The sequence below is a fragment of the Vespula vulgaris genome, chromosome 4, assembly GCF_905475345.1.
Source record: "Vespula vulgaris chromosome 4, iyVesVulg1.1, whole genome shotgun sequence".
Taxonomy (NCBI): Eukaryota; Metazoa; Arthropoda; class Insecta; order Hymenoptera; family Vespidae; genus Vespula; species Vespula vulgaris.
In genome coordinates, this window is record NC_066589.1 from 6,421,978 (window position 1) to 6,446,422 (window position 24,445).

General features: G+C 42.4%; 1 protein-coding gene across 4 annotated transcripts in view; it reads left to right on the forward strand.

Annotated features, from left to right (window-relative positions):
- The first annotated feature begins 10,797 nt into the window (after positions 1 to 10,797).
- LOC127063327 (homeotic protein antennapedia-like) overlaps positions 10,798 to 24,445 on the forward strand; it is a 231,010-nt gene continuing 217,362 nt past the window's right edge. For 2 of the 4 annotated variants that reach the window (XM_050992960.1, XM_050992957.1), the window contains exon 1: positions 10,798 to 11,801. The gene's annotated coding sequence lies outside the window, so the exon portion shown is untranslated. Of the gene's footprint in view, positions 11,802 to 21,661; positions 23,735 to 24,445 lie in introns of those variants that run through there. The other 2 variants (XM_050992959.1, XM_050992961.1) reach the window with 1 other exon arrangement.

Below are 24,445 nucleotides of genomic sequence, written 5' to 3' on the forward strand. Positions count from 1 at the left end.
AGAAACTACCCGATGTTAATTGAGACTTATACGAGAGAAACGAGTTCCGTTGAGGCTTGTTAAAACGTAGTACTTTTTTTCATCGTACGATTCCATCGACGACGTTACACCGTTATTGATATTTCCATAGACGGGGAGATTGTAAACAAACCAAAAAAAAAAATATCCTCTTTCGTTTCGTCCGAACCCAACGCGTTTTATCATCGAAGGAAGGAGAATCAATGACAAAAGAAAATCCTTGAAAATCTCCGAAGCAAGCGACGTGTATCTTCGAAGTCGGGCGTGTCGAGGCTGCCATTGGCCGGCACTGTTTACACGAGTATGATCGATGCTACCGGATCAGGGAGACTCATACAATATCTCAACGAAAGGGAAAGAAAAAGTCGAAGGTTTGAGAGTGGTAGAGGATAAAACAGTGGGCAGGGGATGATTTCGGTGGCAAAAGAAAAGGAAGAATATCGGCTGATAGGGGATGTCGTCGTCGTCGTCGTCGTCGTCGTCGGAAGAGTACGAAAGAGATGAGGGTTGAAGGGGAACACGAAAAGGCTGCGTCTGAGCTGGCCGGGATCTATGACCTCCCTTTTGTCCCTCTTCTATCCTCCCACGGCTGGCAGCAATTTTTTGTTCTTCGGCCGGTTGTATCAAATTACGATAAATATTACGGTGCTGACGTCTAGCTCAGGGGAGTTACCGCGCATGGTACGGCTCACGAGAAAAGTGTAGCAAGCGTTTCGAAGGCGTTCCTTGGCCAAAATGGACGGCCAAAGGTGGAGCAGCGAACTCCTGCGTCTTCCACGTAATATCAGAAATGAAGAGAAACTTATTTCTGGAAGATACAGACCTTCCGCGTCCAAGTGGGCGGATTTTTAACGATTTTCGAACGTAACGAGCCGTTCTGATTAACAGAAGCTATTTTAGAATAGGAACGGAATGTAACGAGAATGTTTTCAAAGCCGTTTAAAAAGATACTTTTACATTTATATCGATCAAACGTAGAACATAACGCTTCGAAAGGCATACCAAAAGGATTCACTTCCCTTGAAAAATTCTCAGCGACGTGAGGTGGTTGTTCTGGAAACGGGAGACCGTTAGTCAGCGTTGAATACCGAAGGAAGGTGGTGGAAAGTGAGAGAAGAAAGAAATGAAAGAGGTGGATGAGAGAAGGAGGAGGAGAAGAAGAAGAAGAAGAAGAAGAAGAAGAAATTCGTGCCGCGCGAGAAAAGATTCTAGATGATTCCGCGAGGGAAGGAGGACGTGGATGAGAAGGGACGGTGGGGTGATGATGGTGGTGGTAGTGATGGTGTGTAGGTGGGTGGCTCCAGGGCATTATGTATATCCACAGCGAGAGTAAATATGTGAAAGCTCGATGGTACATAGGTATCCACCCTATCCGGTTGCGTGCGAAGGATAGAAAACAAGCGACGAGGCGGTGGAGGATGAGGATGAGAAGAGGGAGGAGGATGAAGAGGAGGAGTGGTGAGGGTGGGCGGTGGATCGGAGGGATGGTAGTGCCGCGGACGAGGGGGTAGAGGATCGGGTGGTAGGAGGAGCGGGAGGTCGGAGAAGGAGAAAGAGAGAGGCGGCTAGAGAGTACATAGTGGGGGTTGACAGAGATGAATTCGTTTCATTTCACGCTGGGAAGCTCTCGCGTTCCCCGCGTCCGATGATTTACTGGGCTACAATGTGGTAACCCATGATTTATCGTCACCAACACGCCGCCTCGCCACTACACTATACCTGGTACCTCCGACTACGTATGCGTCAGAGTCCGTGTGTCCAGAGAACTTAGCTACGTCCTTTTCTCTCTTTCGCCTTAGTACTTCGACCCTCTCCGTTCGTCTTTCATGCTCCGAGCATGTCCTGCGCGAGTGAGAGAAGGACAACAGGACGAGAAGGGATCTCACGGCCAGAGTCACGGAATATATATGCCTTTCTACGTATCGCACGACGAGGAGGAGGACGACGAGGACGACGTCGTCGTCGTCGTCGCCGGCACCTCCGACCGATGATTCCACGCTCCACCGACTTTATTTATGCACTTGGATCTCCTACGAAGGCACGCATTACGATCGCGCGTACCTCTGATCCGAGCAGGCCTCGTATCTTTTTTTTTTTTTATTTTTTTTTATTTTTTTTTCCTCTTGTCCTCATTTTTTTCCTTTTAGATCGAGAATAACGTATCGGTCAGGCAGAAAATGTCATCCATTTCGAGAGATAACATTTTTGAGACCGAGAACTTTCAACTATCCCTTCGTATTTCCAAGTATACTTAAGTAACTATCGTCTTTAATTCGCAAACGGAAATTTTGCGGGATGAAATAGCTCCGACTTCTGACCGGTTCTTGTAAGGAGATTAACAGCCACGTAGCCAGGCGCATATTAACGTCCCGCTGCGGTCGCAACCGCGGCGGGTGTGGAGTTTCGGGTTTAGAGCGTCAAATCGCTCGGTCAACCGTAACGAGACCGTATCGTGGCCATCATGGTCGAAACGGACGCGGTCAACAAGAATAAGTATAATTACGTCGGCTGTTATGTTGAACCGCCGAGGTGGGCTTCCTCTGTTCTGCGGATCGTTGAAAATTCCTACCTGTGCGTAACCGCATCCGTACGCTACCTATACGCCACGAACTTTACTGGATATCAATTTCATATCGATTCGATGCCCTCGATGGAATATTGATCGAATATGATTTCTTCGTATCTCATAATTGAAATTGCACGCTTCTTATGATGCCTTCTTTCGCGAGTATCGAGTTCGACAATGTTTAAAAAAATGTATAACCCAATGAAAATTAAATATACGAATCTAGATGGCTATACAATTCGTCCTTATTTGCTCGATAACGATTCTAATGCGTCTAATGCTATCGTGCTATGGGTAATCGTTCACCGTGATTAGTAATGGCAAACCACCGACTCTTACGGACGAATATTTATAGGAAAACACGCAGCTGTGCTACAACTACAAATGCGGTAAGAGCAACTGCCGGGCAAGTTCTTGAACGCACGAAACGTCGGCCAAAGTAACCTTCGGTCGTTGCAAACTCGAAAGCAAGACTCGACTACCGCGATCCCCGCTTCTAAGCCGAAGTTTGCAGCTCAGAATCCTGGAAAGTCTAGATCCTGACTTTCGAGGGTCCGCCCGCTTGCTTTCATTAGGAATCTCCCTGATCCTGACACTGTTCCGTGGTCCCCGCCGCATTTACCTCCTTCCGGAGATTTATCTCGACCACGCAAACTTTCTATACTATTGTAAACAAGAACGGTGCCCGATGTTTAAAGTGAGGAATTTCTTCCTTCCGTCCATCTTAAAATAAATTCTAATCATCGTTTCTTCCCTTACGAAACTACTTACGTTTTTCTGCATCCTCCTTTCGGTATAATTTCAAAAGTAAATAAAATTAAAAAATCTTATCGACTATCATATCTCGGGATCGATTAAGTTAATTAATCAATTGCAAATTGTTTAATTAAAAATATATCGTACGATAGAATATCTAGAAATACATCTCGTATGCAATTGAAAGATTAACACCATATTAAGTTTGAAACGAGACTCGGCAAAACTGATCTTCTCTCGTTCGCTCCATGTCGCTCTCATACGTTCTCTCATTTCCCTGAAGCCATTAGGAAATGGCGCTGGAAAATATGAGCCCGTATATCATCGGTTAATTCGACGAAAGCCTGATCCGAGTGACGCTCGAGTATAGGCGAGTGGACTGCACGGAAAGGAAGACTACAACTCGACTACGAAACGCGGCGTCCCTGCATTTTTTATCGCGCTTTAATTACTCCACGCACTCGGCAGCATTCGCGAATTCCATGCGACGATATCTCAAACGCGACCGCATTATATTCGTTACGTAACTGCGTAACGCGATATATTTCGGCAAATAATGAGCGCTCTCACGCGAGCCGGACATTGTTGCGCGCGCAACTCCACACACTGTTTAACCTTCGTACGTTTCATTCTGTTCTACCATAGCCATGGGTTTACCATAAACACCATAATCCCTGACTTCATCGTATATTGTCTAGATGCATATATAGCTACGTGAGAGGTTTGGAAAAAAAGTTATCTCTTTTTTTTTTGTTCTTCATTGACATAAATATATAATAATTATTTAAAAAAAAGAGAGAGAAAAAAGAAGAAGGAAAAAAAACACGTGTACAATACTCGTCCTGGACCTATTCGTCAAAACGTGGATGTTGCAATTAGCTATAACAGATCCATCGAAATAAGACATAAATCAACTTTCTTCGATACGAATCACATATTGAGAGACGGCTGACTTTTGTGATTTATCAACGAGAGTAAGTCTCTCGATATTCGTCATTTGAATACCGGGACGTTTACCGCGCGAAACGAGAATTGAGTTGTGAAAAGCATGCGGATGTCGGAAATGAGAATATACGCGTGACGGAAAAAATGTCCGTCTCTTGTTCGGCAAACGACGCTATACTGTTTTGCTTTTCGTCGAGGGAGGAAAAGTTTAAAGGATGAAGTAGTAGTGGGATGATGATAGTAGTAGCGGGATCGTTTCGTATCGTCAGAATTCAGATTTTATAGCACCGTTAAGTTAGCCCGACTATTTTCGAAACTTCAACGATTGTCTTGCGTGTAAACGGTCGTATTAAATGGTGCGGAAGGTAAATATCGTATAATATGTTTCGTACTAGAGCGACATTAATAATTCTTTGCCATCTTTCGCGAACGTCTTATACTTTCGAGCAAATGGGATTTATCTAAAAAGGGAGGACTTTGATCGCGAGAGGATGACTTGAAAAAAAAGTCAACAATTTTAAACGTTCGACTTTTTAAATAATCCAAAATAATTTCTTCGTTCATTTTATAAGCGAAGATATTAATTTTCTTCTCTTTTTTCTTTTGACACATTAATAATATTAACGCGAAAAAATTAAATATTTATACATTTTTAAGTATTAAACAATTTTTTGTTACGTCTTCTATCGTATACATACATACATACATACATACATATATATATATATATATATATATATATATATATATATATAATTTTTCAAATATCGAATATCGACATCCCTTTCTGTTAATTAAAAAAAAACGCTACTTATGAATCTGTGTACCTAATCCACGCTCGAAAATCTACGAAATAAGTTTTATCGTCGTTTTAACGAATTAGCCTGATCGCACGTATACACGTAAGCATAAGGGGAATAATTGTTGTCGCGTTTCCCTTACGCGCTATTTAACACGACGGCAGTGAGGGGTCCGATCCAAGACGCTCGCTGTTTCCCGAATTAGTCGAAAATTTATGATGTTGTGCAACGACGTCGTCAGTACGTTAGGAAATGTTCGCATCCCATACGTTAGAGCTTTCGACGGTGGAGTATCTTCTTTTCTTCCGCCATCCTTCGAGCTAACAAAGAGAAACGGAAGTACGAACAAAAAAAATAACTACACGTGTCCTCGAAATATCTATTCTCATCCTAGACATACTGAAAATAGTTCATGAACGTATTTATTCGCTCGATTTCCATGAATTTAATTACCATTTTTCTTAAAAACATTGTAAAATAATAAAGTATATTTAATAAATAAAAATGTGTCACGTTAAATTATCTTAAAACACAATTGCATGCGCGTGTGTATTTTCTCGACCACCCTGGACGAATAAAATTTTATTCCCGATCGACTGAATTCTTAAAGGATTCATTACCTTAGGATTGAATTCTTATTATTATTTTCACAAAATTGACAATGATGGTAAGAATGACATATATATATATATATAAATATATAAAAGAAAAAAAAAGAAAAAAAAAAGAGGAAAGAAAAAAGCAATATCGCGAAAACGTTTGCTCGCGGCTACGATCCTTTTCATCCTGATGTCCTTCAGAAAAGGCCAAAAGGGGGCAAGAGAACGTCTGAATGACGGGATTCATGCCCCACCGTGGATTCAGAGACGTCGTGAATGGAGGCAGAGGAAGGGCTTCGGAAATTAAACGTCCCGTGGATGTTCTTTTTGTCGCGAGCCGTAATGTACGGCTGCTCCTTCGAGGAGTGGCTCCCCTCGCCACTCCTTTTCCCCATCGTTTCTCTGTCTCTCTTTCTCTTTCTCTCACACATGAACGTACCCACACTATTCGCTTTTACGGAGAACCGAGAGGGAGACCTGCCACGGCGGCGAGCAGGACAATTTCGCTACGATAAGGAAGTAGATCCTGCCGGGAGATATGCTGGATCCTTCCAACCCGTAGAATAAATCCACACATACATATATTTGCATATGTACATATGTGTGCTCGCGTGGAACGCGACAGGCAATGAATACCGAATGGATATGCGTGTATTCCTACAAGATCTACCTATTTCGTGGATATCCTTTGGACGCTCGGCAAACGTTTCCGTTTCTTCGTCAGTAACTGCCACTTCTATGGCAAAAAGAATTTCTTTTCTTTTTTTCCCTTTGTTATGGCTCTCCATGGAGAAACGTAACATTCCCTGTAAACTTTCGTGATCCTGATAAATGATAAACGTAATATCTTCGAGGTACCACTGAACCTCTTTTACTCTTTCAAGATTTTAATCTTAGCTTTTATCCTTTTTATAGCATGGAATACTGTATTAAAGAGAACACATGTAACGCTTGGTCGCATTAATGGAAAATGCACTCGTTTACCTACTTGCTTTTACGCTTAGCGAAAAATTAATGATACGAAAGTCGTACGCTCACTTTATCATAGATATTTACTTTTATTTTTCTTCCTATTTTCTACGAACTATAAATTTTCTTCTTATAAGATATAACTTACAGTTATCATTAATTAAACAATATTTTATTAATTTTCATCGGTAAATATTTCAGATTAATTTTTTACCTACGGATAGAGGACAACAGTAACAACAACCAAAATCAATAAATAAGACACGCCTGATATAATAGAAAGCGTACGTAAATCCAAATAAATATAAATTAAAAGTGGATGCAAGCGGGTTAAAAAAGGAAAGAAAAAAAAGGGAGAAAAGAAAAAGCAACGAAACACGCGTGTAAAGTAGCTCAGAAGTCTCAAGTGTTTCTAAAAGACTCCGTCCATCGAGGAGAATATAAAGCACGCGCTAGTGACGCATGCGTAGAAGGGAGAACGAATGCGACCCGTTGAACCTAACACAGTATTCGGCCATTGGTCGTACTCATAAGCGCCGATAGATGCGCGCTTGTACGGCCATGCGTGAGAGGCTGGCTCGCACATGTGCTTCGTATCTTTCAAGTTTCGTACACGATACAATTTTTCGACTACGTGTTTTATTATAGTGCCAAACTTATGTCAGTGATATATGAGAATGACTGTTCTTTTTTCTTCTTTTTTTTTCTTTTTTCTTCGTTTTTTAGTTTTAACGTTGACCAACATCTTTGAAAAAAAAATTCACGAAAATACCTACACTTGTGTCGTAAGACTCGACGAGTTGTAAATTCATTTTAAGAGGCATCTAATCAAATGTCAGACTTACCGGTCTTTCGACGTAGAAATTGTCTTTAGAAACGACCTTCCAATGTGCCATTTATAGAATAACGAGAAACGAAGCATGGCTCGTAGAAGAAAATCAATGGCGTCGGAATGTACTGCTGCATCGATTATATGCGCTGCCGGCGGTCACGTGCTTCCTCACATTGCTTCGAACTTTTTTTCTCTTCTTCTCGCAGATAAATGGTTCCTTCTCTGAAATCAATCATAATCAAAATAATTGTATCCATTTACAATGGATACGTAAACACGTAAATTTCCTTTTATTATTTCTGATTCCGTCTCATTTATGAAATTTCTTTTTTTTTCTATTTCATTCTTATTTGTTACATAATCGTATAGTAAACACATTATTAAAAGGAATTAGAAATCTATGCCTATATTTAGACGTATGCTAATCTTTCCCAACCATTCTAATGCCTTCGGATATATGTTTTGTATGCAGTTTCATAGGATGGGTATACAAAACTGCGGAAGTGGATTTAACGACTTTAAAGCCGGGTTATGCCAACGAAACCTTAATTCTCTGTCAAAATATTGAGGAACTAACAAGCATTAGTATTATGAACGACGTGCACGGGGTCAGTGTTGGCTGGTTGCTACTAGCTGCCTGTTTAGTTATTGTTTCCGCCACAGATTATAGGGAAGGGGTCTTTATTACCCTATGGTGCTAATATACGTAGGCTCTCACACCAACGCATACTCCACTCGTTCTAACACACAACCACGTAGGCCTGTGCGAGCTCGCACCTGTTGGCGCCTACGATTATGGCCGCAATAACGTTTCGTCAAACCATAACCTCTATTCGCCAAACTAGATCGAAGGCTATCGATGAAAAATTTACCTACTTACTTTCGCTTTTTATTAATATTCAACCGATTAAAATAAAAGTACATGAGTTACTTAAATTACTTAAATTATATACAGATAAAATTAATTACTATCAAGAAAGAATATCGTTCTTATCTGGGTAATAATTTTTTTTATAAACGCACACCTGTTACACACAAAAATTAATGCATGTTTTAAATTCACGAGCGACGATATATTTTCTTCGTATACAAACCACACTCGACGACCGAATATCAACTTACATTGTAAATTAGCACTAAATTTTAAATTACATGCATAAATCTAAGTAATTACGTATGTGTAGATATCTACTTGTAGTCTCGTGTGCGTCTCCCGTTCACTTTAGAATCAAACGTACGCGTTCGTGCGTTTCTTTTTTTACTCCTTGTTTTGCTCTTTTTCCTTTTTCTTTCTTTGTCTTTTTTCTTTTTTTTTTTTTTAACCATTTCGTAGAGCAACTAATATCGCACGGGGACACAAATACGTGAAACGGAAAGGAGACCGGGCTCCAATTCATTGATTTTACGTCGCAACATTATTTATTGTCCAATATATCGGGCTTGTCGATACCATTCGTTGCGTCATGCGCCATAATAACGGTATCTTCTGTAAAAGTGTTCATTGCCGTGTAGTAGGACGAAAAGGAAGGATCTTCCGTGCTTTAAATTCTTCAGGAAGAGCGGCGAATAAATACCGGATGATATATGCTCCGCAGAGAGAGAGAGAGAGAGAGAGAGAGAGAGAGATAAAGAGAGAGGGAGAGAAAGAGAGAGAGAGAGAGAGAGACGTGGTCAACCGACGAGCACTTCCAGCTCTAAATTTGGAGCCAAGTTTAGACGAGCTCGATTTAAATTTACCAGAAGTGGAATTGGCCTCGCAACGAAACACAATTTCCGGACCAACTCATTTGCGCGTCTAAATTAATACGATAATACCAGATTGAATGCGTAACTTAACTCGCTACGGTTTTGACATTTGTTCCTAGTACCGAAATAAACTAGTACTTTCATCTGTAAGGTAATTGTATTTTTCTCCTTATTATTATTTCCATTTATATCATAACAACATTAAATTTAATAACGCGTTACTAATCACGTAGTAGTATATTTATTAACGAATAACTTGAAATCTCGTTTGAAAATCTCTATTAATCATAGAGACATTGTTTTTTTAATAACGAGTAACTAAAACGGCATTTCGTTAGATAAAGAATATAATGAAAGAACAATTAAATCGCACGAGGCAGGACGACGTAGAATTATATTAACTCTCGATCTTTGAAACAGAAACGTGTGTCTGTCGGTGGTACGGCTCGGATCGATAAGCTCGCGTGATCGAAATTAACGCGACGTGCCGCGGGAGCAAAAACGAGGTCTCTCGTCCGCTAAAAATCCGTCGAGCCCGACGCATCGATAATCCAACGAGGATCGAACGTACAGTAACGCGTTGTGCCCACCACGTGGCACTGAAGAGATAGAGAGAGAGAGAGAGAGAGAGAGAGAGAGAGAAAGAGAAAGGTATACCTACATATACCTACGCGTACATGTGCAAACTCAGAACTCATCCATAGTAAACTTACATATATGCGTACTTACACGCATTCACACATGCGTAGATACGTGCAGAGACGTATAAACGACGGCAGCGCGGCGGTAGTTGGCGGGGACTACAAATCACCATTACTCGATGTATATCGCGATGCTATATAATTATACCTATAACGCCAAGCACCAGGTAATGGCTCAATCCTGCATGTGCATGCGATGATAACCAGCCCCCGAAGGTGGGTACCGCTAGGTGGGGTCTCTTTGCTACCCGCGAGATTCAAAGAGTACGCTTACGATTGGCCGACGCGTGGTCACGTGCCGTGTTACGTCACCGTGGCCATCCTCGTGAGCGGCGCGAGCGAGAAAAAGAGAACGGCGTGCTCTCTCTCTCTCTCTTTCTCTCTCGAAGAAGAATAGAGAGAGAGAGAGAGAAAGAGAGAGAGATGAACAAGAAGCGCGCGCGCGCGCACGCGTGTGCCGGAGAGAACGAAACGAACGAAAGAGAAACGGAAACAGGTAGACATTCTCATACTGGAGAAAGAGAGGAAGAACTTTATCCTTGGAGAGCGAGAATCGAAAGGACAAGGAAAGAATTCGGACGAGAGCTTGAAAAAGGATAGAAAGAGTAGAGAGAAAGCATAGGAAAAAGAGAGAAAGCTTACTCTTTCTCTCTTTCTTTCTCTCTCTCTCTTTCGGTATCCCCCTTCCCGGTATTAACAACGCCCTTGCATATAAATCCCCGTTTCGTCCATGTGCGAGAACGGTCGCGTGTGGGTGCTCGTCCGTCTCCGTCCCTTCCACGCGTCGGCCGAAGCTTCGTCCTTCTCCAGAGTCGATTTTCTCTCTCTCTCTCTCTCTCTCTCTCTCTCTCTCGCTCGCTCGCTCGGTGTATTTCTCTCCATCTTCGTCCGGATTCCCCGCCTCTCTAGCATTCGCGCGAGCAGGATAGAGAGAACGGAGGGTTGGCCAAGCGAGTAAGAGAAAGAGAGAGACAGAGAGTTAGAGAGAAACAGATAGAGTGAGAGAAAGAGAAAGAGAATGAACAAGAGAAGGAGGGTCGAGCGAGCGAGAGCGAGAGAGAGAGCGGAGGCAGCGCCGCGTGGCGGTACGAGGTGGGGACTATCGGGCCGTAAACCATCCGCGGTGAACATTTAACTCACGTATTGCCATCCGACAAGTTTGCTTTGGCCCGCGAGAGAGCGTCACCCGAGCTGTTTGCCCCGAGTCGAAGAAGGCCAAGACGAGAAGCGACGATAGCTCGAGAGAGCCGACGTTAACGTACGTAAAACGGTTTGCCATTCTCCACGGTCAAGAGACACACGCGCGCGTTCTAACAAACGAACGAACACGACACGATCCAAACGATTCTCACGCGCTTCCGATCGCCCGCCGGGGCACTCCTATATATCTTTCTCTCTCTCTCTCTCTCTCTCTCTCTCTCGCTCTCTCTCTCTCTTTCTCGCTGGCTCGATCGTCCGCTCAAACACGCTCTCTCGTTCCATCTCTCTCTCTCTTTCTTTCTCTCTCTCTCTCTCTCTCTCTCTCTCTGTTTTTCTGTTTCTCTCTATCTTTCTTTCTCACCTTATCTCTCTATCTCTCTGTCATCGTAATCGGCGTCCAGCCGATTCGTGAAAATCGCTCGAAATCGAATTTATTTCGCGCCGATCGAAAAAAACGAGGACCGTCATTGTTCTCCACCTTCGTCATTCATCGTTCTCCCCGTTGGTGGATCCTCGCCGGTGAAAAAAATCGTGAAGCCAAGTAACGCCCTTTCTCCGAGGAACAAGAGGAAAGAGGAGAGTTTTATCATGTGCCGGCAGGAACGCGAGCGGATCGCTCTTCCGCTGAGGACGTCCAACTTCCGTTGACCCTTCGGCGTCGCCGCTACGGTGAGTAAATTATATTCTATGTTTTTTTCTTTTTTTTTATGCGTGTGCGAAATATAAAGGGTAAAACGCGTGCCGGCGATGTTTGCTACGAAAGGTTAGGTCCTTCCGTCCCGCCAAAACCATCGTGTTCGCGCACATGCTCCCTTCTCTTACTACGATCGCTACTTTCGAAAATACTCTCTCGACTATATATCTATCAAGTCTATCTTCTATTTTTACTCTATTTTCCAACCGCCCGCGATTGTTCTTAATAAATCATTCGCACCGGCACGATCAAAATAGCAAAATCAAAGTGTATTTATTGCCGCGTGCCTTTGCGATAGATCATTTTTATTAAAATTCATACCGCGATAATCGTTTATACAAATAAACGCTGGTCCTACGACGTAAGTAAGTAACTACCTACATACTTAATCTCGTTTCGTTAATTACGAAATAGATTGACGTTTCATGCGCCGTCGTTGATACGCCCCGATTACTTCTCTACGTGGAATGAAAAAACAAAACGTTTAAGTTAACACGAGAATGTCGTGGATAAGGATTATGCAATTAATTTCATGAGAGAAAGAGATAGAGATAGACGGATAGACGGACGTACAAACGGAGGTACATTCCTCTCTTTTCTCTCTCTCTCTCTGTCTCTCTCTCTCTCTCTCTCTCTCTCTCTCTGTCTCTCTCTCTTTACTTCGATATTATTAACGTCCCTTGTAAACGTACGAGACGTTCATATGCGAGAGAATACGAATGATCGGAACTCGTGCCAAATGGCGTACATCCTTCGGGTCAAGTTTAAGTCGTCGCTCATTATTTTCTTCTCACTCTATATCTCTCTTTCTCTCCCTCCATCCTCTCTACGTACTTTATATTTTGCGATAAAACGATGAACCATTCAGATAGAGTCAGAAACTCAAAGAAAAACGTTTCCATTCCGTTCGATCGATCCGATTGATCCGTCGAGATAGCTTCGATCTCGTTTTCCATAAAAAAGAAAAAGCATCCAGCGCCTCCTACTCCTAGAAATCTAAAGTGAATTCGGTGTCGTGAAATCCAAGGGTGAAATGGGTGCTGTATACCGCAGCGATGTCTGACGGAGGCCATAAATAAGGATCCGACGGTCGGCGCGGCTGCAGCCGGTGATAAGCGTTCCTCCTTCTAACCCCCTCCATTGCAACCCTCTGGACTTTCTTGCACGTCGTCTTCCACCCAACCGACCTACCCCCTCCCTACCCCTTACTCGTTCCCCACCGACCCCCTCGCAGCTGCAGCATCCCTCTCCTTTCGAAAGATACGACAAGAACTCGACCGCTCCTCCCATCTTCCTCTCCCACTTTACCCTTTCCCCTTCCGACGAATTTTCACAACGCTATTGTTCTATGCTTCTTCTCTACTGTACTACGAGATCCAGACTAATGGCCGTATTCAAATACAAATTTCACTATTTTCTTCTTAGTATTTCGATATCGTTGAAAGTCACTTGGGGGAAATTGATGTTTAAAGAAAAAGAAAAAGAACAAAACAGCAAGCAATCGTTTTTATCGTACAAAGAGTATGTAATATAATGAAAATTGTGATACAACGTATCTCTCATTCTTTAATATCTGATGTTAATAAAAATACACAATAACGGATAATTTTTCTCCCATCAATCGTAATTTTCTTCCTCGCGATACGTTAACTATTATGCGCTCGTTACGGAATAATTCTCACGTTCGTGTATAGTCGCGTTGTCGGACGATAAACGACACGAGCGGGATGTTTGACAAGGACGTTACACGCGCGATTTACCTCGCGTCAATTATAATCGCAGTCGTCGCAACACGGACGCGCAATCGTTTTCGAGAAACTCTCTTCCCATGCTAATGTGTTTATAACTGACAAGACGAGATAGCTGTGAAACATAATCCGGTAATTCGAGTAGATTCGATCGTCCCGTTGTGTTAACTCGTAAAGAGAATGACTTAAAAAAGAAAAATAAAAGAGATAAAAAGAACTCTTTCGACAGCGAGATTTAAAAAAGAGAAATAAAAAAAATACACACACACATATATATATATGTATGTACACACATATATGAAACGAAAAGAGAGAGAGAAGATCGCGATACTTCTGTAGAATATAGGGGTTGGCACTGATAAGCTACTGGGTCACGCGGCGTTCCTGAGACTTGATCTAATGGCATGCAGAATCCTTTGTCATCCGTGTGTTGGTTAAGTTCCCGGCATCACTTATCTTTGCCGCCGCCGGCGTTCGGCCGGTACTTTGGGGGTGCGCACGGTAGGCGGGTATGGAAAGGGCGAGACAGAGAGAAAGAGAGACGGATAGAGAGAGTGAGAGGGGGTAAGAAGAGAGAGAAAGAGATGGAAGAGTAGAAGGGTGGTAGCGGACGCAAATGGAAGACCAAAACCACGGGAAAGGAAGGGAAGGGAGATTCTTCAATGGAAGAGGAGGGTCGCCGGCTTTGCTAAGGTGTCGCTGAGAAGTTAAAGGAGGAAAGGAAGAGAGACGGAGCTTAAATGAGTGTATTTGTATGTGTGTATATGTGTGTCTGTGTGTTTGCGAGAGAGAAAGAGAGAGAGAGAGAAGGGAGGTATTGGGTGACGTCGCGACGCCCCGGGCACTCCGAACAAGTTCTCGAAAGTGTCGGCTAAACTGATATGAGAAATGGTCGCTTCGTGCTACCCGTAGGGGATGAAGGAACCTCGCTATAGCTATTCGTTACATGCTCGGGAAACGTTGGGGCATCTCGTGCGTTCGTAAATCCCTCTGCGCGATACAGAACACTTAAATTACTAGCGTGCGCCACGCCAAGATTTCGCGCGTCCATCGTACTACTTAGATACGTCGATTCTCCTTAGATCGACTTGTTTCTCAACGATGTAACATATTTTATATTTTATTTTATTCCACGTTCGTATAGCTATTCCTTCTTCTCCTTTTCGTTACTAAGTTTTACATCTACGACGATTAAATCTGTTCTTTTCGCTTTTTCTTTTATCTTCTCTTTCTTTCGTTTTTTTTTTCTTCTTTCTTTCCTTCCCTATGATCGGGTTGTTGAGGAATGTAGAATTATATTGGACGGAGTAGGCGATTCGTAGGTGGTTGAAAGGTATATCGTATCTTGTCAGCTTAAAGGTCGATTCGATCTCCGATCTCCGATATCTTGAATTTATTCTATGCTTGTCGCAGAACGAGAACCAGCTGGCCGAAAGATCGTCGGTGAGCTTTCTTCTTTTTTTTTTTCCTTTCCGTTTTTTTTTCCTTCGATGAAAACTTCGCGTTTGTTTTGTAAAAAAGAAGGTTAACTACTATCGCAGGTCTTTTTTACGTTATTATTACGCACGCATTGTCACAAACGATAAGTAGGTTTTCAAGGGAGCAGTTAAAAGATAATTCAACGTAAATATACGGTTATCAAGAAAATTGTTTTGACGTTGATAATATTGATAATAAATAGTTAACACGGTATATCACCTTCGAACTAAAGATGCTTACTAATTTACGTAAATATATAGGTACATCATAGTTGAACCGATAATAGCTAATAACAAATTTCTGTTATTAGTAAAAGGGAGCAATAACTTCTATTTCCTATTCTCCTTGCTCTGTCAGTCGTAATTAAGGGAGGATCACGTGGCTTAATGGGTATTAAGTCGATATCTGTGTTCGGAATTACGACCTGTCTGAGAAAGTTCGTCAAACTTTTCCTAAGGCAGGAACACCACCAGGTCCGCTATCAGCGAGAAACGCGGGCTCGCGTAATAAAGCTTCCGAAGCGTTATTGGAAGGAGAATCTAATTTTCGAAATTTCTTTGGCACGTTCGCTAGGGGTCGTTCTTCGTTCTTCGCTTGTATATTACTCGGCCGACACTTGGCTACGGTATACCTACTACAACCGATACGAGTTTTCACTGGTAAGCTAAGCGTAGTGTTTTCGCAGGTGCTATTCGTTATTCGATAAAAAGTAACAACTTCAAGACACAGCTAAGCCTGATGAACGAGCGCCTAGGCAGTATTTTTAAAGGACTCCCTGCGCATTGGACGCATAAATTCGCTCGATCTTTCCGCTCGAGCGCCGAGCGTTTACGTACGTACGTACGTACATTCGTATCCGATTCAGTAATTCAAACGCGGATATCGTACATCACTCTCTTTCGCGAAAGGCCGCGAATTACATCGGTCCTTTGTACATTTTCTTAATTTCCGCGTTAGGATCTTTCTTATCCGATATTGAAATCGATATCGAATCAATTCGATTTTCTCGACATCTCTTTCCAAGGGGTAGATCATATTTAATCTCTTTCGAAGAAGCATTCGAGCGAACGCACAAGAGAGGACGCTTTATGGCCGCCGTCGGATCGCGTCTCCGACACTTTCCTTGCGCCTCGATCGACGTCTTCCTTCTATCCTCGTTCTCTCGTAATTTTTCGTAAAAACCAACGTGGAAAATAATTTTCCTTGGTAGGACATTTATCATCGACGACACCGCCATGAACGAAGAATTATGAAAGCGTTCGGATAACAAGAAAAAAACACTTTCAAAACGATTTACCTATGGTATCGTTCTTCGACAAAAAATTCAGCGACTAACTTTTCCCTTCGTTTCCCTTTTCTCGGCTACGTTCAAAAGGGATTCGATCGTATATTAATAAATCGTTCGATTTACATTTCCCACCTTTACTCGTTCGCGAGAATTAACGTTAGAATGGAGTTTCGCGATCGGTATAACGGATGGACGGCGTAATTTACGAGTTTAAAGAGGTTGGAAAGGCTCGATTGAAACGTCTTGCCAGAAGTGTCGGACGCGTTCGGCGAAACTTTAGAGAATATGAGAAAGCGCAAGTTAGAAAGAGAGAGAGGGAGAGAGAGAGAGAGAGTACTTGCTCGCAGAAGTAACACAGAAGAGAGCGTTTATCACTTGTTGAAGCAAGCCGCGCGGCATGCGAAGGGAAGGAGCATGGGAGTTAAGTCGTTAGATATCGCTCGTCGAGTGCTGGCGTCTTACAAATTAATGTTCGCCCATTCATTTCGTAATCATTCACGACTCAATGAACCGATAAGACCGCGACGAGCTGCACTCTAAAAGCCACTTTAGCGGGAACACCTATTACCGATCTTCAGAGAGTTTTCTTCCAAAAATTTTACCTAAGTCCCTTAACGTTATAGCCGAAAGAAAATTAGCCACGGCCGACTTAAAATGTTTTTCTTTCGGTTCTTCTTCTATCTACGTTAAAAAGAAAGAAAAAGGAAAACACACGGACACGGCACACGCATCTCTTGGGTATCCTCACTCCCGCCAGAAAGATCGAACTCGTCTCGGTTTGAAAGTACAATGAAATTCGTTTTCGTACGAAAAGAAATATTACGGCTTGGCCGCGTGCGAAACTGCGTCGAGGGAGTACCTCTGACAAACGAGATGGTTGGGGGTTGAGGGGGTGTAAAATGTTTCTGGAGCAAGGTCAAGCTCGATCGCGTCACCTGTAACTCGGCCTCTTTTATTCCTCTTTTTCTTATTCCTTTTCTTCTTCCTTCTTCTCTCTCTTTCTCTCTCTCTACCTGGGTTTCGAGCTAACGTCGAAAAATGACCTTATACACGGGCACTCGTAAATTAGACCGCTCATAAAAAACGTCGCGCGCTCGTAGCCGCCCAGGCATGGAATTCGCGTTAGAGCCTAACGGTCCACTACGTTTTGCTCTCGCTTTTAACTCACGAAGGACACTGCCCTCCGCCTTTTACCGACCCTACTTTACTTCCGGCAATACGCTTTGTGCTTCGTACCTTCGTCCTGTTATTTTATGGAAGAATTTTCTGACCTCCCTACTCTTTTGTGATGAAGTCCGACGGTTAATAAGACAATTGTTTTTACTACTTTAAATATCCTCCCTCTTTGCTACGATCCGATATCGCGGAATATAAGTACTTACAAGAGTTCTCTCAAAATTCTTTCAAGGGTGTTATTAATTTTGCACGTTCTCGCAAAATAAACGCTAACGTCAATTCATTCGCACAGAAAATTCTCCAGCAAAATTTCCAAGGACAGCAAGAAGATGGATCAGCACGATTTGTCAGTATGATTTACAGGAAGGAATTGAAAATGTTGATCGGCGATGACGATAAGCTTTTTTTTGTTAAATTCGGCCTCGGGGGGTTGGAGGAGGGAAGGATCGCTTGTACGACCGCGTGCAAAAGTCGAAAACGCAACGAAGAAGAACGTAGAGTGGTCAACGACGACGAAGATGAAGAAGGACTCCGTCATTCGGTCTCGTTGATTTATAAGTTCAACTCCAGACGAATAATATTTTTGTTTTAATGCTCCTACGGCCGAAAGTACGTGCTCGGACTGGCGAGAGATGGTGCGAGGTGGACATAGGTGGCTGCTGATGTCACTCCCCAATCCCCTCTCGTTCCTCCACCTCGGTGTCTCCTCTAAGGAGGAAAGAGAAAGAGTAAGGAAGAGAGGCGAAGGAGAAAGACGAAGCAAGACGGAGGAAGAAAAAGAGAGAAAGAACGGTACGGGGCACCGGACATCGGCTACACGGTGCCTAGTTTAAGCTGAGTTGTCGCGATGGCACACAGAGATTATCCGGTATAACGTGGAATATACTTAAGGTGTTGCCGACAGTTCTCATATGTATCAAGATCGCCATAGCCTTTCTCGCGCTATCCCCCGTCGTCTACACCCACGACTACTCTACAAATTGTAGAAACGTTTTGCGATCTCCGAAGGACAAACCAATTAATTTACGTTATTATCTAATTCCTGCCGAGTAATATTCTCGAAGTTGCGAAATAATTCTGATTATGTTAAGGCTTCGAACGAGGCCGCGACATTTCCGATTGCAATTCTTTTTTTTTTTTTCTTTTTTCTTTTTCTCTTATATTTCTTTTCTTCTTATTTATTTTTTCTTTTTTTTCCCCAAGATCATAACGAATAAGTCAAGACGATAAGAATCTTACAACAGGACACGAAATGAGAATCGAAAAATCATGCGACGCTTTAGGAAAGGTTGGAGGTGGTTCGAAAAAGCGGTGGTCCGAACTCCTCGCGACTCGCAACGCAACATTTTAGCTTTCTCGAGGTGGCCCCAGCCAGAGTTTCGAGTATTTCAAAGTCACCGATTAAAATTCAGTACGCGACACGAATAATAATTATTATTATCGTTGGACAAGGCATATCCGTCCGGTAGAACACTAGCCGATCATTAGCTCGATTAATTAAAGATGAGAGAAAGAGAGACGTGTAAAAACACGTAAATCAAAGTCAACGGATTTTCGAAAATTATGAGATAACTGAGTGCCGATTAAAAATTTTCAACGTTCTCGACTGACGTAATAATTTAACGCTATGAGAATGAATGATGTAACGCGAAACGGTGCTTTTACGAGTTAATAATTAATTAAGATAGCGAAAAGGGTTGTCGATCGCATAATTGATCATGTTGTTGTCACGAACACGCGGGATGATCGATACCACATGCTTTAATAAAAATTTTCTTACGCAAATACGTAAGATGCTCCCAATTATCGCTGTTCCATTGGAAGCTTACGACTACCGATGGAAAATGTAAAATGGCTGCTACGGTGCAGAGAACGGCGTAGCTTCTTCGTAGAAATTCCATCATAGCTCTCGCGCTATAGAACCGCTATTCCTGGGTGCTACTTATACGTATATGGTTGTACGTAAACGCCGGCCACACGTGGTTGAATACTCCGCGAGTTTTTACGCATAAGCGAGTCCCTCCGTGCGCCGGCTACGCCATGCGGGACGTCCGTTAACCCTTATATTGGCAACCTGGTACAACCATTTTTTATGTCCCTGTGAAAATATCACAAAACTCATCCAGATCCCAATTCTTTACGGATATTTGTGTGATTTATGTTTCAAAAAAAAAAAAAGTTCCATTCAGATTACCTTGGTTATCAAACAAGCGCGAAAATTTCGATTGCCAACGAAAGGGGTCTAAGTTGAAAAATAAAACTGTACTGATACTTAAACATTTTTTTCTCTGCTAGTTTTTTTATTACATTTCTCATTGTCCTTCGTTTTCGTACTCGTAATCGATTACGCCTTTTCCTTACGCGTCCGTTCGAAATTATATTAGTTAAGAGTCGACGCCTATGTTTAAAGCATAGTTTGCATACGTGAGATAGAAAGAGAAAAAGAGATGAGACATGGCGGAATTCGATTCACTCGAGAAGACTGGAACGCGCACCTGTACCTCGATTTAATTATTCGACTCTTTCTTCGTGTCGTGACATTCACCGAGCCGATATCAAGGAACGTCGTGCTCTACTTGTCCGGGTACGACGATCTAGGAAATTTTTATCGAACGCCAGATGGAACGTAGCCTACGTGAATCAAAATGAAAAAGGTATTACAAAGATGCGACATCTTATAATTTAAAATAAATATTTCGCGTGCACCGCAAGCATTCTTATTAAATAATGCTAGATATCTGTCTTAACTGTAATTCCTTCTTTTTTCTTTTCTTTTTTTCCCCTTTTTCCTCCTTCTTTCGATAGTTTATAATTCCAAGAAAGTGCGTATCGTGATGTATCGCCGCGATGAGCGAATCATGAATTATGGAGCACTCGAAACAAACCTGAAAGGATCTTCCGTTGCGTACTTCTAGGCTGTTAGCTAAAAAAACAAGTCACGCACGGATCAAATATGCACTAATGCTTCCTTTTCGTTCCGATTAAGTTGTCTAGCATGAATCTCCGCGAGCGCATCCTGTTTCGTTCTCGTTCGATCGATGCACCACAGCAGGAGTTACAAATTGCATTATAGAACGTAAATAAAACTAACGACGACTCGATCGAATAGCCTTAACTCTCTATTATCACCCACGTATTTTCCCACGATCATCGGCCGCGTTATTATCGACGACAATAAACTTCCTCTGTGATTCGTTTCCGTGATTTCATAGGAAAAATTTCAATCGAGGTCTAACTATGAATTTTGAACGAAGTCAACGAGGCCTATTCTGAGTGGTTGAGAGACTGAAACGTTTCCTATATATTCTATACTATATCCTGTACACAAACATGCACACACACACACACACACATATATATATATATCTATACTCTCTTGACAGGTGTACCTGCTTATGGGAATCCCCTGAAATGGCTTATCCAATGAGGGAACCTCCGAGGATAGCGGTTAGCATTCGCTTAACCCGATTCTAATTATGGTATTCTCATAGTATACATTATGCACCGTACATAGCGTTACAAATACACAAACAAATATACGTACATACATATACATACAAATAAATAAACAAACACACACACACACACGTACATACATACATACATACATACATACATACATACATACATATATATATATATATATATATATATATATATAAAGAGACGAATGGATACGCATACAACGCTATACAATAATTACTCCGCTACTCGGTTACGTACGAGTACTCGGAGTGACCATGATAAAAGGAGAAACTGGTTCGAGGACCAGGCATGCGATAGAGCCGTTAACGATAAATCGAAATGCGTGGTGGACTCGAAGGTGGAACGGACTCGATACTCTCGCGCAATAACGGCCCCGTGTACTCGCGTGAGCGCGCGCGCGCACGACTGAGCCGAACGGCGCGTATTGACGTCTTTCTTCTGCCGAGAGAGGATCTTCTTCCTTTGGTCCGCGTCACTCGGATTTACGTATCCCTATTTCGCTCTCCACCGAGCTACCTTAATTAAGCGTTTAAGAGATGAAACTGGTTCCGATCTCTCTCTCTCTCTCTCTCTCTCTCTTTCTTTCTCTTTCTTTCTCCCTTCTTCTTCTTCTTCTTCTTCTTCTTCTTCTTCTTCTTCTTCTTCTTCTTCTTCTTACTCTTAGCTTCGTTTCTTCATGCATAAAACGACATCCACCGAGTCCACCGGCAAAGCACAGCTGTTGAGCGCTCGCTTGCCCGACTTTTCAGAGGGCCTCGATTGTCTTCTAAATTAATTAGGCGTTTCTACGATTCTCTCGACGGATATATGCTCTCTGTCTCGAATAGTCCGTCGCGACAAAGATGCCAAAGGAATCTCGTCGGAGAAACTGACGACCTTATAAAAGTTTATAACCTTCCCCCTCTCCCCTTCTTTCCTCTTTTTCATTGATTCCTTGCTCTGTTTTTCCTCGAAAATATCAAGGACACACGTCATCTTGATCGTTACGCTTTCCTTTCGTTTACGCGTTTCTCTTAAGTTTTTTCTTTTTTTTCCTTCTTTTTCTTCCTCTCGTTTACTTTCCCTTTCTTTTTCTATATTAATTATAACTATAGAATTAATTCGTTTTTGTGACTCATTCAATTTTGACTCATTAAACTTTGACTCAATAATGACTCATTCGATTCATTGTATGCACCCATGTATACACGCAGAGACACTCACGATAGGTAACAGATGTTGAACGAATTATGAAGACTTTTATCTCGATTAACCAGCAGCAACGACAACGAAGGAGATACCTTATCGATTTAGAAGTATAACGGAATGTGGATATGTTCAATGTTGGATATGCTTCCTTTTACAAAACCTTGCTCGCTATTGAAGCTCGATTTACCGTAAACAGAGATGATTTCATCGTATCTCTCACAACGCTACGTTGTGAAATCCTCTGTAGGAATATAACCGGAGGAAAGCCTATGAACAGAATACGAATCACCTTGGCTACGAAGTTTCGAGATTAGCAAGAGGGAGAAAACGAAGAAGGTAAAGGAAGAAAAAAAAGAAAGTAAAAGAAGAAGAAGAAGAAGAAGAAGAAAGGAGAAGGAGGAGGAAGAGGAGGAGAACCGAAAGATAAACGAGGCAAACAGCCCTTTCTCGTGGTTTATCGAGTCGATCGATCGAGAGGGAGGCAACGGAGAAGAGGCGAATCCGGTACCCGAAAACGCGCTAGGATTCAACGGGGAACTCGAGGCACGACGGAGGGACAAGAAGAAGAAGAAGAAGAAGAAGAAGAAGAAGAAGAAGAAGAAGAAGAAGAAGAAGAAGACGAAGAAGAAGAAGAAGACGACGACGACGACGAAGAAGAATAAGTAGAAGAAGAAGAAGAAGAGAGTCTGGTGCAGGTGAAGGAAAGAAGGATGGAAGGTGGTGTTTGAGAGATAGAGAGAGACGGAGTAAAGGATAGAGAAGGAGAAAGAGAAAGAGAAAGACAGAGAGAGAAAAAGAAAGAAAGAAGGAAGGAAAGAAAGAAAGAGGGAGAAAGAGAGAAAGATGGACAGAGTGGGGATGGAGAGGCTTAGGTGTAGGTGTAAAGTGAGCGTGATCACGAGGTGGATGAGCGAGGGGTACCAAGGGGGAGTGGTCACCGGTTGAAGCCTCGTGCTGACCTATTCCTTTCTGTGCCGGCGCAGTGCATTATGGCTGCTCGACAAGACTCCCGGCAGCTTCGGCCGCTTTCTCGATCACCATAGACGTTTCTCTCGCGTTCTTCTCTCCCTCCCTCTTTCTCTCTCTCTTTCTCTCTCTTTTTCTCTCTCTTTCTCTCTTTCTCTTTCTCTCTCTCTCTCTCTCTCTCGCTTTCTCTCTCCTTCTCTTTTTCTCTTTCATTTTTTCTTTCTGACCGCGTACGTGTTTGCAATGACCTTCAGAAGCAAAGCGGTATTTCGATCGTCAGTTTTCGTGAAAAGTGTCGTACATCTTTTTGTTTTACCATTTCCTTCATTTTTTCTGTTTCTTTCTCTCTCTCTCTCCCTCTCTCGCTCTGTCTGTCTGTTTATCTGTCTGTCTATCTCTCTTTCTCTTTCTTTCTATTTTCTCCTCGTTGTGTGGAAGCGCGAGTGAGCAAGAAAGTGTCGTCGTATCTCGGTTGAGATTCTAAATCGGGGAGAGGTTCCGAGAGGAGGCGGCCGGAAAGCGTAGGGGGAGGGGGATTTGTGTCGTTACGACACAATGGAAGCGCTCCTGTAACGCTGTAAGTACCCAAAAGCTTCTGGACCGATCTCCGACTTGCCTCTCTATCTCTTTCTCTCTTTCTCTTTCTTTCTTTCTCCCTTTTCTATCTCTTTCTCTCCGTGGCTCGTTTTCGGAATCTCCTATCGCACTTACCTCTCGTTCTTGCCTCGTTTCTACCGCAAAGAGAGCTTTTCCCTGGCGTAACGTCGACTATACCATGTATACATATGCGTACCACTGAGACCGCTTAAGCGCTTTCCGTGTATACGTGGGATTAAGAAATCCACGTGAAAGGATAGGCCTGTGTGTACGATCTCAGCGTAGCTACACCGAAATCCAGTTCTCGTTGAAAGAGAAAGAAAGAGAGAAAGAGAGAATTCGTGAGAGTTAGAGATTTTATGATCAGGACTCTGAAAACGGCATTGGTTGGAGCGGCGCACTCCGATCCGACGGCACCGAGTAATGTTACTTCGAAAGGCATCAATTTTCAAATACAAACTCAGATTGTTTCCTTCTTCTTATTCTTTCTCTTTTTTTTTTGTTTTTTTTTTTACTTCTCTTCTTATATATAGACGTTCGTTTCATCGATGATCTCATCAGACTGTTACAATCGTGATAGCTTGATTTTTAACTTAATTTGAAATCTTGAATGCGTATAAATCAAATTAACAATGTCGGACCGACACTCTCGTAAAATTATTTCTAATATAATTTTAATGTAATTGTACGT